The following is a 13,328-nucleotide window of genomic DNA, read 5'->3' on the forward strand; positions in this document are numbered from 1 at the left end:
GGTAGCCTCAAACTTTGACCGAGAGAAGCATCTTTATTTCTTTCACACTCTATGGTAAATCTTAATCTATTCTGTTGAACGAACTCTTTGCTTTTTCTGAACTTCAGCTTCTCCCAAGTTGTCACCAAAGAGAGATTTCAGCTCTGGCTTTCCAGGCCCTCCTAGGGTGTTACGCCACAAAATAATAAGGCACCGACTCTGCCAGACGGAAAGAATTGGGACTTTGGAGAGAAAACTGCTATAAATTTCAGAACTAGGGGGATAAAAGCAGCAGCACTCCCCAGGAAACAGCTGGAGAAATGAAGTCTCAGAGAATCAAAGTAAGAAGCCACAAGAAACGAATTGTATTCAGCCGTTCACTTGGCTGTATTCAATGAGCACCTACTATGTGGCTAATACTGTGATACATGGGTGAAACAGTCTCTGCACTTTAAGTCTTTTCACTGGGACTTTCACTGTCACTGGGACACCACCTGTCTCCTAACCATCTTCCTGTCAGTTTTCCTTCTGTGTTCTTGGTAACATCATTCAACTAAAAACAAATTATTCTATACCCACAACAACCTGCAAGAACTTTCACTATAGCTTCCTCCTCCTTACCATAACTGAAGCCTGGCCTTGCCCCAAGGACACTGGTTCCCTTGCAGCCCTCTTAAGGGAAAACTGCTCTTCCTCCCACGAGTTCTATTTTCTAGCCAAGAAGGGGGCACTTGGGGTCAGCAGTCTCCCAGCTTCCCCTGCCAGTTCTACATGATTACTTTTCTACTTTTGTCAAAGCCCCCCCATACCAAACGGTTCATTGCCCTCTACTTCTTCTGACTGTCAATGACCCCGGCCCACAGCGGCTGAGGACTCCCCCATTTACCTTACACATTAACTCCCACCATCATCCTGAGACAAATTGCCAAACCCACTCTATCCCACACCCTAACCTTCCCCTAATCATTTCAAATAACCTTCTGCTCTACTTATACTTTTCAAGGCCACAATTAGACCATTACTACCATAGCTCCACTGCCTCTCAAAAACACTTTGGATCCTTTTGTAGTTCATAAGCGTGAAGACTGGGTTTTCACTTTCATGTGTAAGATGTGCCTCCCTCAAACCTTGTTACAACATTGGCACATTACCCATCTGATGTGGAAAAAAAATGAAACTTCAAGATCCCACTTGAACCACAATCCTCCCAACTCTGTTCTCTTCCTCCCACTTCACCACTCCTTGGCCTCACTGAGTTCCAGCCCTTTAACCCCTTCATGGCCTCACAGTTTATCTTTACTTTCCCCTCAATTCCCAGGCTTCAGTCTTTTAAAACCCAAGCTAGACCTCTGGCCAACAACTTGAATTATTTCCCGCCAGCTCCCTCAATACCCGTGCTCCCTTTATCCTCCACTCATAAGTCCTAGAAAACCCTGACTACAGAACCCAGTTCTACAGCTGCCCACCCTGGTCCTAAACCTGGAGTTCCGAGTCCTGGTACAGAAAACTGTACACTCTGCCACAGATTTGTCTTTTGAGAGGTTCATGAAGGACTATTACAAATCCACCTTATTCTCCCCACCCCTCATCAGATAGCCTGTCCTCCTGCTTCACTGAGAAAATTAAATCCAAGAACTCTCAACTTATCCCCTTCTTTCGTAAGTATACTTGCATTACCCACCACATAGTCTTCTGGAGCCCAGTAAAGACATCTACAAGCTGGGCACAGTGGCTCATGCCTGTAATCCCGGCACTTTGGAAGGCCACTTGAGCCTAGGAGGTCGAGACCAGCCAGGGAAACATAGTTAGACTCCGTCTCTATAAAAATAGATAAATAAATAAATAACATCTACAGTGCTTTGTCTGGGTAACATAATGACACCTACAAAAAATAAAAAATCAGCTGGGCCTGGTGATGCACTCCTATAGGCCCAGCTACCCAGGAAGCTGAGACGAGAGGATCTCTTAAGCCCAGGAATTTGAGGCTGCAGTGAGCCATTCACGCCACTGCACTCCAGCCTGAGTAACAGAGCAAGGCTCTGTCTCAGAAAAAGGGAAAAAAAGCAACCTAATGCTTACATCATACTTCATGGTGAAAGAATGAATGCTTTCCTTCCCAAGATCAAAAAGAAGGCAAGAAGATAGCTGCTCTTTCTGCTTCTATTCAACAATGTATGGCATTTCCAGTACAGAAGGGAGAGCGACAGAGATAATACAAGCTGTAAAGGAAGAAGTAAAACGTTCTATATTCACAGATAACATGATTGTGCCTATAGACACTCCTAAGGAATCCACCACAAAAAAAAAAAAAAAATATATATATATATATATATATGAAAATGCCAGGCATGGTGGCTCATGCCCGTAATCCCAGCACTTTAGGAGGCTGAGGTGGGAGGATCACTTGAGCCCAAAAGTTCAAGACCAGCCTGAGCAACATAGTGAGACCCTGTCTCTACAAAAAATAAAAAATTAGCTGGTCATGGTGGTGCACATCTGTAGTCCTAGCTACTGGAGAGGCTGAGGTAGGATGATTGTTTGAGCCCAGGAGGTGAAGGCTGCAGTGAGCCGTGATCACGCCACTGCACTCCAGCTTGAGTGACAGAGCAAGACCCCATCTCAAAAAAAAAAAAAATTTAAATTTAAATTTAAAAAAATTCCTTTTGATCGGGCACAGTGGCTCATGCCTGTAACTCCAGCATTCTGGGAGGTCAAGGCAGGCAGATTGCTTGAGCCCATGAGTTCAAGACCAGCCTGGACAACATAGTGAAACCCTGTCTTTACAAAAAAAAAAAACACAAAAAAAATCAGCCGGGCATGGGGGCACACACGTGTTGTCCCAACTACTTGGGAGCTGGAGGTGGGAGGATCATCTGAGCCCGGAGGTTGAGGCTGCGGTGAGCCAAGATTATGCCACTGTACTCCAGCCCAGGCAACAGAGTGAGACCATGTATAAAAAAAAAAAAAAAAAAATTTAAGTGAAAACTAATATGTGAATTTAACAAGGTTACCACATATAAGGTCAAATATCAAAAATAAAGTATTTCTGCATAGCCTTTGAATAAATAATTGGAATTTTTAAAAAACTTTAATACCATTTAAAAGAGCATCAAGTAAGGAAAATGTTATACACACACACACACACACACACACCATGGAATACTACTCAACCATAAAAAAGAGGGAAATCACGTCTTTTGCAGCAACATGGATGGAATTGGAGGTCATTATCCTAAGCGAAATAACTCAGAAACAAGAAGTCAAATACCACATGTTCTCACTTATAAGTGGGAGCTAAACAATGAGTACACATGGACATACAGAGTAGGATAGCAGACAATGGAGATTACAAAAGGTGGAAGGGTGGGAGGGCGGGTGTATTAGTCCATTTTCGCACTGCTATAAAGAACTTCCTGAGACTGAGTAATTTATAAAGGAAAGAGGTTTAATTGACTTACAGTTCCACATGGCTGAGGAGGCCTCAAGAAACTTACAATCATGACGGAAGGGGAAGTAGGGATGACTTACATGGTGGCAAGTGAGAGGGAGAGCATGTGAGTGAAGGAGGAACCTGCCAAACACTTATAAAACTATCAGATCTCATGAGGACTCACTGTTATGAGAACAGCATGGGGGAAACTGCCCCCGTGATCCAATCACCTCCCACCGGGTTCCTCCCTGAATACGTGGGGATTACAATTCAAGAAGAGATTTGGGTGGGGACACAGAGCCAAACCAGATCAGAGGGTGAGGTCTGAAAAATTCCTTATTGGGTACAATGTGATAGGTACACTAAAAGCCCAGACTGTTTTTACTACGTAATATATGCATGTAAGAAAGCTGCACTTGTACCCCCTAAATATATGAAAATAAAAAATTAAATAAAATAGCATCAGGACTTCTAATTCTGATCAACATGGAGTAAGAGGGACCAATTAAAACTCCAGGCACAACATATGAACAACAGCTTTCAGACATTAGGCATCAGGCAGCACAGGCAGTGAATTCAGGAAACAAGCAAGGTGTGTTCTATGATTTTCGCAGTCTGTGATAGGAAAGGGTTTCCAGGCTTCAGCACAGGAAGGGGGAATGCAGGCAGAGCCCAAAAGTCTCCCTCAGTTCAGGAGAAAATGCTGGGAATCTGAGGAGGCCAAGCCAGCTAGAGTTCACCTGGCAGAGCACCAGAGCTGAGACAGCAGCACACAGAGAGAGCTCCAGGGATCTGTGGAAGGTGTGCAGCTGAAGGCTGATCTGCTCATTGGTGTAAGGAAACTACCAAAGGCTAAGAAAAATTACACCTGAAAAAAGTACAGGGAAAAATCTTCAGCGTTCACCTACTAGCCACAGTAGAAAACCTTATAATTAACAGGTCATCAGGTAGAATATTCAGAAAGGCGTTGCTGTAGTACTGGGCAATATTAGCCATACACCAAAGAATTCTGGTCATGTCTAACAAAGCAAGCCTCAGAAGGACCAAACAGTTTTCAAGTAACTTAACTACATCACAGAACAGCACTCAAGAATATTAATTAATAAGAATACAAAAGTATTCAGCACCCAACAAGGTAAAATACATGGTATTTGGAATTCAATAAAAAATTGTAAGACACACAAATAAGCAAGAAAATACAATTTGTAATGAAGAGAAAAATCAATGAGAACTAAGCTAGAAATGATATGGAAGATAGAATTAGTAGACAAAGACATTTAAGTGGTTATTAAAGCTATATTCATATGTTCAAGAAGGTAAAGGAAAGATTAAGCATGTTAAGTAAAAACATCAAAGATATTTTTAAATTACCAAATTGGCTGGCCATGGTGGCTCATGCTTCTAATCCCAGCTCTTTGGGAGGTTGAGGTGGGTAGATCACTTGAGTCTAGGAGTTCAAGACCAGCCTGGGCCACATAGGGAGATCCCATCTGTACAAAAATTTTTTAGAAATTAGCCGGGCATGGTGGTATGCACCTGTAGTCCCAGCTACTTGGGGATGAGGTGGGAGGATCACTTGAGCCCGGGAAGTCAAGGCTGCAGTGAGCCAAGATTGGGCCACTGCACTTTAGCCTGGATGACAAAATTAGACCCTGTCTCAAATATAAATAAATAAAAATAAGAGGCCCAAATTGAACTTGTAAAGAGAAAAATTAAAATATTTGAGATTAATAACAACACATTAGACACTGAAAAAAATTAGTGAAATTTAAGACAGAGCAATAGAAACTATCCAAGATGAAACATGGAAAGAAAAAAGACTAAAAAAAAAATGGCCAGAACATTAGTGAGCTACGAGGCAATCAGACTCCAAAGGGGTGGTGGGGGGGAAGAGCCAGAGAGAGTGAGAAGGGAGGTCAGAAAAAAGATATGAAGAAATAATAACTGAAATTTTCCAACTGTTATGAAAATTAGATGTCCAGAAACCTAAGAAACTTAATAAACCCCAGGCACAAGAAATATGAAAAACCAAAGCACATCATAAAATTGCATCAAAAACATAATATGCTTAGGAATAAATTTAACAAAATATGTGCAAAATCCACACATGAAAAACTAGAAAACATTGCTGAGAGAAATTAAAGAATACCTAAATAAATTAACAGATATATTTTGTCCATGGATTGGAAGACACAATATTGTTGTCCACTCTTACCAAAATGATTGATAGATTCAATATAATTCCAGTAAAAAACCCAAAATGCTTTATTTCACAGAAATTGACAAACTGATTTTAAAATTTATATGGAAGTTCAAAGGACCTAGAATATCCAACACAGTTTTGAAATAAAGAGTAACAAAGTTGGAGAACTTGTATAACCTCACTTCAAGGCTTATTATAGAGCACCCTAAATAATGCAATGTAATATTAGGGTAAGGAAAGACAAATATACAAATACAACCAAATAGACCAGAAATAGACCTGATGCATGGCCAATAAGCACATGATAAGATGTTTAATCATTAGTCATCAGGTAAACAGAAATTAAAATCACAGTGAAGTACAATCACACACCTATCAGAACGACTACAAATTAAAAATTGTAATGATACCAAGTTTGGTGAGAAAATACAGCATCTAGAAATCTCATCTATTACTGAGGACAGTATAAAATAGTTGAATCCATATCTTGGTTATTGTAAATAGTGCTGTAATAAACATGGCAGTGCAGATATCTCTTTGATATACTAATTTCCTTTCTTATACCCAGCAGTGGGATCGCTGAATCATATGGTAGTTGTATTTTTAGTTTTAGTTTTTTGAAGAATTTCCATACTGTTTTTCATAATGGCTGTATTAATTTACATTCTCACCAACTGTGCGCAAGAGTTCCCCTTTCTCCACATCTTCACCAGCATGTTATTTTTTATCTTTTTGATAATACCATTTTAATTGGGGTGAGATAATATCTCACTGTGGTTTTGACTTGTATTTACCTGATGATTAGCGATGTGGAGCATTTTTTCATATACCTGTTGGCCATTTGTATTTCTTCTTTTAAGAAGTGTCTATTCAGAACATTTGCTCAGTTTTTACCTGGATCTAATTTCATTCTTCTGCATATGAATCTTCAGTTTTCCCAGCATCATTTTTTTTTTTTTTTTTAGTTTTCTGACAGAGAGGTCTCTCTCTGTAATCCAGGCTGGAATGCAGTGGTGCAACCACAGCTCACAGCAGCCTCGACCTCCCAGGCTCAAGCGATCCTCCCATCTCAGCCTTCCAGGTAGCTAGGACCATGGGTACGCACCACCACATGTGGATAAGTTTTTTATTTTGTAGAGTCTTTCTTGCCAAGGCTGGTCTCAAACTCCTGGGCCCAGGCATTCCTCCTGTCTTGGCCTCCCAAAGTGCTGGGATTACAGGTTTTAGCCACTGCACCTGGCCCCCAGCATTACTTATTGAAGAGATTGTCCTTTCCCCAGTGTATGTTCCTGGTGTCTTTGTCAAAAGTGAGTTGGCTGTAAATGTATGGATTTATTTCTGGGTTCTCTACTCTGTTCCACTGGTGTATGTGTCTGTTTTTATGCCAGTACCTACTGTTGCTTTATGGTATAATTTGAAGTCAGGTTATGTGATGCCTCCAGCTTTGTTATTTTTATTCAGGATTACTTTGGCTATTCAAGGTCTTTTGTGATTCCATCCAAATTTTAGGATTGTTTTTTCTGTTTCTGTAAAAAATGTCATCAGCATTTTGATAGGAACTGCATATAATCTATAGGTTGCTTTGGGTAGTATGGACATTTTAACAATACTAATTCTTCCAATCCATGAACAAGGGATATCTTTCCATTGTGTGTGTGTTTCCTCTTCAATGTCTTTCCTCAGTGTTTTATAGTTTTAATTGTAGAGATCTTTCACTTCTTTGGTTAAATTTATTCCTAGGTATTTTATTATTAATTTATTAGCTATTGTAAATGATATTGCTCTCTTGATGTATCTTTTTTCAGATTGTTTGCTGTTGGCATATAGAAATGCTGCTGATTTTTGTATGTTGATTTTGTACCCTGCAACTTTACTGAATTCATGTATTCTAACAGTTTTTTTCGTGGAGTCTTTAGGCTTTTCTAAATATAAGATCATGTCATCTGTAAACAGCGGCAATTTTACTTCTTCCTTTCCAGTTTGAGTTCCCCTTATTTCTTTCTCCTGCCTAATTGTTCTGGCTAAGACTTCCAGTGCTATTTTGAATAAAAGTGGTGAAAGTGGGCATCTTTGTCTTGTCTCACATCTTAGAGGAAAGGCTTTCAATTCAGCATGAGGTTATCTATGGGTTTGTCATATATGGCCTTTATTGTTTTGAAGTATGTTTCTTCTATACCTAGTTTGTTGTAAGTTTTTATTATAAGGAGATGTTGAATTTTATCAAATGCTGTTTTATGCATCTATTGAGATGATCATATGGTTTTGTTCTTTATTCTATTGTACAATTTGGTGTATCACATTTATTGATTTGTGTATGTTGAACCATCCTTGCATCCCTGGAATAAATCCCACTTGATTCTGATGTGTTATCTTTTTTTTTTTTTTGAGGCGGAGTCTCACTCTGTTGCCCAGGCTGGAGTGCAGTGGCATGATCTCAGCTCACTGCAAGCTCCACCTCCTGGGTTCACGCCATTCTCCTGCCTCAGCCTCCCAAGTAGCTGGGACTACAGGCGCCCACCACCATGTTCAGCTATTTTTTTGTATTTTTAGTAGAGATGGGATTTCACCGTGTTGGCCAGGATGGTCTCAATCTCCTGACCTCTTGATCCATCCGTCTCCGCCTCCGAAAGTGCTAGGATTACAGGCATGAGCCACTGCGCCCAGCCATGTTATCTTTTTAATGCATTGTTGGATTATGTTTGCTAGTATTTTGTTGAGAATTTTCGCATCCATGTTCATCAGGAATATTGGCCTATAGTTTTATTTTTGTTATTGTTGTATCCTTATCCGGTTTTGGTACTAGAGTAATGCTTATCTTATGGAACGAGTTAGAAATAATTCTCTCCTATTCATTCTTTGGAATAGTTTGAAAATAATTGGTGTTACTTTGGAGGGAGCTTTTAATACAAAGGAAATGTTCTACATCTTGAGTGGGGGTTACATGAGTGTATATACTTGTCAAAACTGCACCAGAACTGCCTGTCGGCTGCTCAGGTGGTAGCATCTGATAGTGGCATCTCTCTGGGAACTGTACATTCAAAATAGGTGCATTGGTTGTAAGTAAATTACATCTCAATAGAGTTGATTTTTAAAAAGGAAGTAGAAAAAATATAATTAAATTAATCCCTCTCTCCTGATTCTCCATCAACATCTCTGGAGAGTCCTCCTTAATCTTCTTTATAAATTCATCATTTTTCCCTTTGAAACTCAGGGGTTACTTGATGTTCCATTCTTGATGCTCTTCTTCTCCCTCATATAACCATGATTATTTCACTCAGTATTCGTGTTATAACTACCACCTATTTGAGGATCATTCCTAAATCTGTATTTCTTTCACAGACTTTTCCCCTGAGTTCCAGATAGCTATATCCAAATGCTTAATGGAAAATCTATATCTCAAGCTCAACATATCCAAAACTAAGACAATTACCACACATAGGCCAGAAACGGTGGCTCACGCCTTATAGGCCAGGAGCCCAGGAGTTCAAGACCAGCCTGGGAAACATAGCATGCCCACATCGCTACAAAAAAAAAAATTGTTTTAATTAGCCAGGCATGGTGGCATGTGCCCGTAGTCTTTGTTACTCAAGAGGCTGAGGTGGGAGGATCGCTTGAGCCCAGGTATTCGAGGCTGCAGTGAGCTATGACTGTTCCACTCTACCCCAGTCTGGGTTACAGAACAAGATTCTGTCTCAAAAAAAAAAAAATTACCACATATAACTTTAAGCCTACCTTTTATACAATATTCTTTATTTTTCTTTTTTTTTCTTTTTTACTTTTTTTTTTCTTTTGCAATAGAGTCACACTCTGTTGCCCAGGCTAGAGTGCAGTGGTGCAATCTTGGCTCACTGCAACCTCTACCTCCCAGGTTCAAGTGACTCTCGTGCCTCAGCCTCCAAAGTAGCTGGGATTACAGGCATGCACCACCATTCCTGGCTAATTTTTGCATTTTTAGTAGAGACAGCATTTTGCCATATTGGCCAGGCTGGTCTCAAACTCCTGGCCTCAAGTGATCCACCTGCCTCATCCTCCCAAAGTGTTGGGATTACAGGCGTGAGTCATTGGGCCTGGCCCTATACAATATTCTTTATATACATTGATGCACTGTGGCTGACACATAGTAAACACTTTATATATTATTTGTTGAATCAATGAAATATGAAATAACTAAGAGCCAAATATGTCTTCAGTCTCTCTCGCTCACCTATATTATTAAGTACATGACCAACACACTTTGTGGAAATTATTTTCACAAATGTTAGTTCATTCTCTTGTTCCTTTCTCCTCCCCACTACTACCTCCACGCCCACCCCAGATGGAGAGAGGGTGCGAGTAAAGTTGGCACACATCTCTGAATGGCACGTCCTCAGATTGACAGGCTTCAGTATTTCAAGATAAGAAAAGCTGCTCTCCTCTTCCCCTTCTTTCCCCCTTCCAACATCGTGGTCACCACCAGAACTGCCTGCAATTGGTATTCTGGGCAGATGTAGCCAGCTGCAAGGTGCGTTATCTGATAGTGCATTTGTCTGGAAAACCAGAAAAAGGAAAACTGTGTTTAGAAGGTATATTTTCTCCTCCCCAGGTAAGCAGGAGAAATAATAGAATTCAAATTGGAATGACCATGCAGCAAAACTTCTGCACACTAGGTGTTTATCCCAGTTTATAAAAACAACTATTTTAAGGGAATGAAAAGAATTCTATTGGGGAAGCAAATGGAACTACATGTTTCTGAAACAGTTTGAAAGAAAATAGCAAACTCAATGACCAGACAGCAAAAACATGTCAAGCAGATTGGCACAGTTTGCCTCGCTCACAAATCTTCCCCAGACAAGGCTCCAGGAAAAGCTGGACCCCTTGAAATCATACAACCCATCGGGAAACCACGTGATCTTCTATTGTCAAACCCACACAGCCTACTCAGCTTCAGCGGGGTGTAAAGGCTCCCCTTTTTTTCTATACTCAGAGCCTAAGAATTCAATTTCATTTCTGTTTCTTTAATGGTACCCTACCAACTCTGAACCTCTGACACTGTCCCCCAAGTCCTTTTCTCTGTTGTCTCTAAAGGCAAACACACAAGCTTTCATGGTTGGAAGAAACTGCTAATCACTAGAGGAAAATAGACACGGGAAAACAAAGCAACAAAGATGAAAACGTTTATTTACCTAAGAGCTCTTATATAGAGGGTAACCAAATGTCCCTGTTAGCCCAAGACGGTCCCGATTAACATCTATTTTCCTGGTATAATCACTAATTGCATCTGTTTCACTCTCAAAAGTATCATGCTTGGTCATAAAGTAGAATAAGTTATCCTATTTATATGGCACCTATTTTATGCCAGGCATATAAACGTTAACCTATTTGATCCTCAAAGCAATCTCATGAGATAAGAAACATTTCCGAAGTAATCAGACCAAAGCAGGAGAGGTTGAGTAGCTTGCCCAAGGGTACACATATAGTCAGCATCTGAGCCAGGATTTGCCAACAGAGGCAACTGGCTTCAATGTCCTTGTCCTTAACCATTGTGGTAAGCTATGACAAAGCTTTAGGAAATCATGTGTTCTTTCATTTAATAAGATTATTAATGCCTACTATGTGCCAGGCACCATGCTACAAACTAGGAATACAGTCATGAAACAGGCAGAGGACGTGCCCTGAGGAAACTTTCAGTCTGAGGGAAACACAGATACAACTAAAAGGACAAGGAGTACAGGTACAGGGTGCATTGAGAACGATTGGGATAGAGGTGGGGGTGGCATCTAATCAGGCATTAAGAGATCGTGGAAAGCTTCCTAGAGGAAGTGACATCTGAGGAGAGTGCTGAAGAGGAAAATGTGGTTCAGGCAGAACAGCAAATCAGATGGTCCTAAGGCCAAAGAAATCACAACGAATTCACATAGTTCAGTAGGGTTAGTGTTGCCTGGGGTCAGGGAAGGAGCAAAAGTTGGAGCTAGAAATATATACAAAGGCCAGATCAAGAAGGGATGTGACTGACATGCTCACATTTGCACTTTGTCCTGAAGTTAATGGGAAGCACATGGCTTACTAGGAACTTAAGCAGATAAGTGACCTGATCAAATTTTCACTTTACAAAAATCATTAGTGCTGCCATGCAGAAATGGTTTGAAGAGGCAAGAGCCAGAGCAAACACAGAAACTCAGACAGAATGCTGTTGCCAGGATTCATCAGAGGGAGGAAGCAGGCTTGAACTAAGGTGGTGACTAGAGATGCAGAAAGACTTGGTGTATCAAGGAGGTAGAACTGGCAGGACTTGGTGATGGGGAAGATGTGGTGGGTGAGGGGAAAGAAGGGTCATGGATGCCAGAGAGATGTCCTATCTGAGTCTGGAGCTCAGAAGAGAGACCTGGGCAAGAGACATAAATTTGGGAATCACCCACGTAGAGATGGTAACTAAGCCAGCTGGTTAGGTGGCTTACCCAAGGGAGTGTGTAGAGTGGGAAGTGGAAGAATTTGCAAGACCAGGCAAGGCGGCTCATGCCTGTAATCCCAGCACTTAGGGAGGCCAAGGAGGGAAGACCTGAGTTCGAGACCAGCTTGGGCAATGTAGGGAGATGCCATCTGTAGAAAAAAAAATTTTTTTTAATTAGCTGGGCATGGGCTGGATGCAGTGGCTCATGCCTGTAATCCCAGAACTTTGGGAAACTGAAGCAAGCAGATCGCCTGAGGTCAGGAGTTCAAGATCAGCCTGACCAACATAGAGAAACCCCGTCTCTACTAAAAATACAAAATTAACTGGGTGTGGTGGTGCATGCCTGTAATCCCAGCTACTCGGGAGGCTGAGGCAGGAGAATCACTTGAACCCAGGAGGCAGAGGTTGCAGTGAGCCGAGATCACACCATTGCACTCTAGCCTGGGCAACAAGAGCAAAATTCTGTCTCAAAAAAAAAAAAAATTACCTGGGCATGGTCGCATGCGTCTGTGGTCCCAGCTACTCAGCAGGCTGAAGTGGAAAGATCACTTGAGCCCAGAAGGTCGAGACTGCAGTGAGCTATGATTCCACCATTACACTCCAGCCTGAGTGACAGAGCGAGACCCTGCCTCAAAGCAAAAAAATAGAAAAAAGAAAAGAAAAGAAAAAAAGAACTGGCCATATCATCCAGTGTTAGTGTCTCTCCTAACAAGAAAATACAAAGAAAAAAACTGGCCATGGGCTGGGTGGGGTGGCTCATGCCTGTAATCCCAGCACTTTGGGAGGCCGAGGTGGGTAGATCACCTGAGGTTGAGAGTTCGAGACCAGCCTGACCAACATGGAGAAACCCCATCTCTACAAAAAAAATAAAAATAATATATATATATATATATTCTCAGGGAGAACTGTGGAGGAGGTCGAAGTAGAAGTCATGTCCCAGAACAGAAGCATCCAGCACCCTGCTTTTGTGTGCGTGTGGTAAGAACACTTAAAATGAGATCTACCCTCTAAATAAATGTTTAACTGTACAAAACATTACTGTTGACTATAGGTATGATAACATACAGCAGATCTCTAGAGCTTATTCATCTTGCTGGACTAAAACTGTATGCATGCACATTGATTAGTAACTCCCCATCTCCCCCTCCCCTCAACCCCTGGCATTCCACTCTTTGTTTCTATGAGTTTGACTGTTTTATTTTATTTCATTCCAACAGCCTGGGAGAGTTTGACTATTTTAGGTGTCTCATACAGGTGGAACCATGCAGTATTTATCTTTCCATAACTGG

The 13,328-nt window shown here is 41.1% G+C and overlaps 1 non-coding gene across 1 annotated transcript; it reads left to right on the forward strand.

The window, feature by feature from the left end:
- Window positions 1–1,036: 1,036 nt before the first annotated feature.
- Window positions 1,037–1,140, forward strand: LOC134735036 (small nucleolar RNA U13). Its single transcript, XR_010117897.1, has one exon. It is a non-coding gene; the product is annotated as a small nucleolar RNA U13 (small nucleolar RNA).
- The last annotated feature ends 12,188 nt before the right edge of the window (window positions 1,141–13,328 follow it).

Source organism: Symphalangus syndactylus, chromosome 12 (assembly GCF_028878055.3).
Source record: "Symphalangus syndactylus isolate Jambi chromosome 12, NHGRI_mSymSyn1-v2.1_pri, whole genome shotgun sequence".
Taxonomy (NCBI): Eukaryota; Metazoa; Chordata; class Mammalia; order Primates; family Hylobatidae; genus Symphalangus; species Symphalangus syndactylus.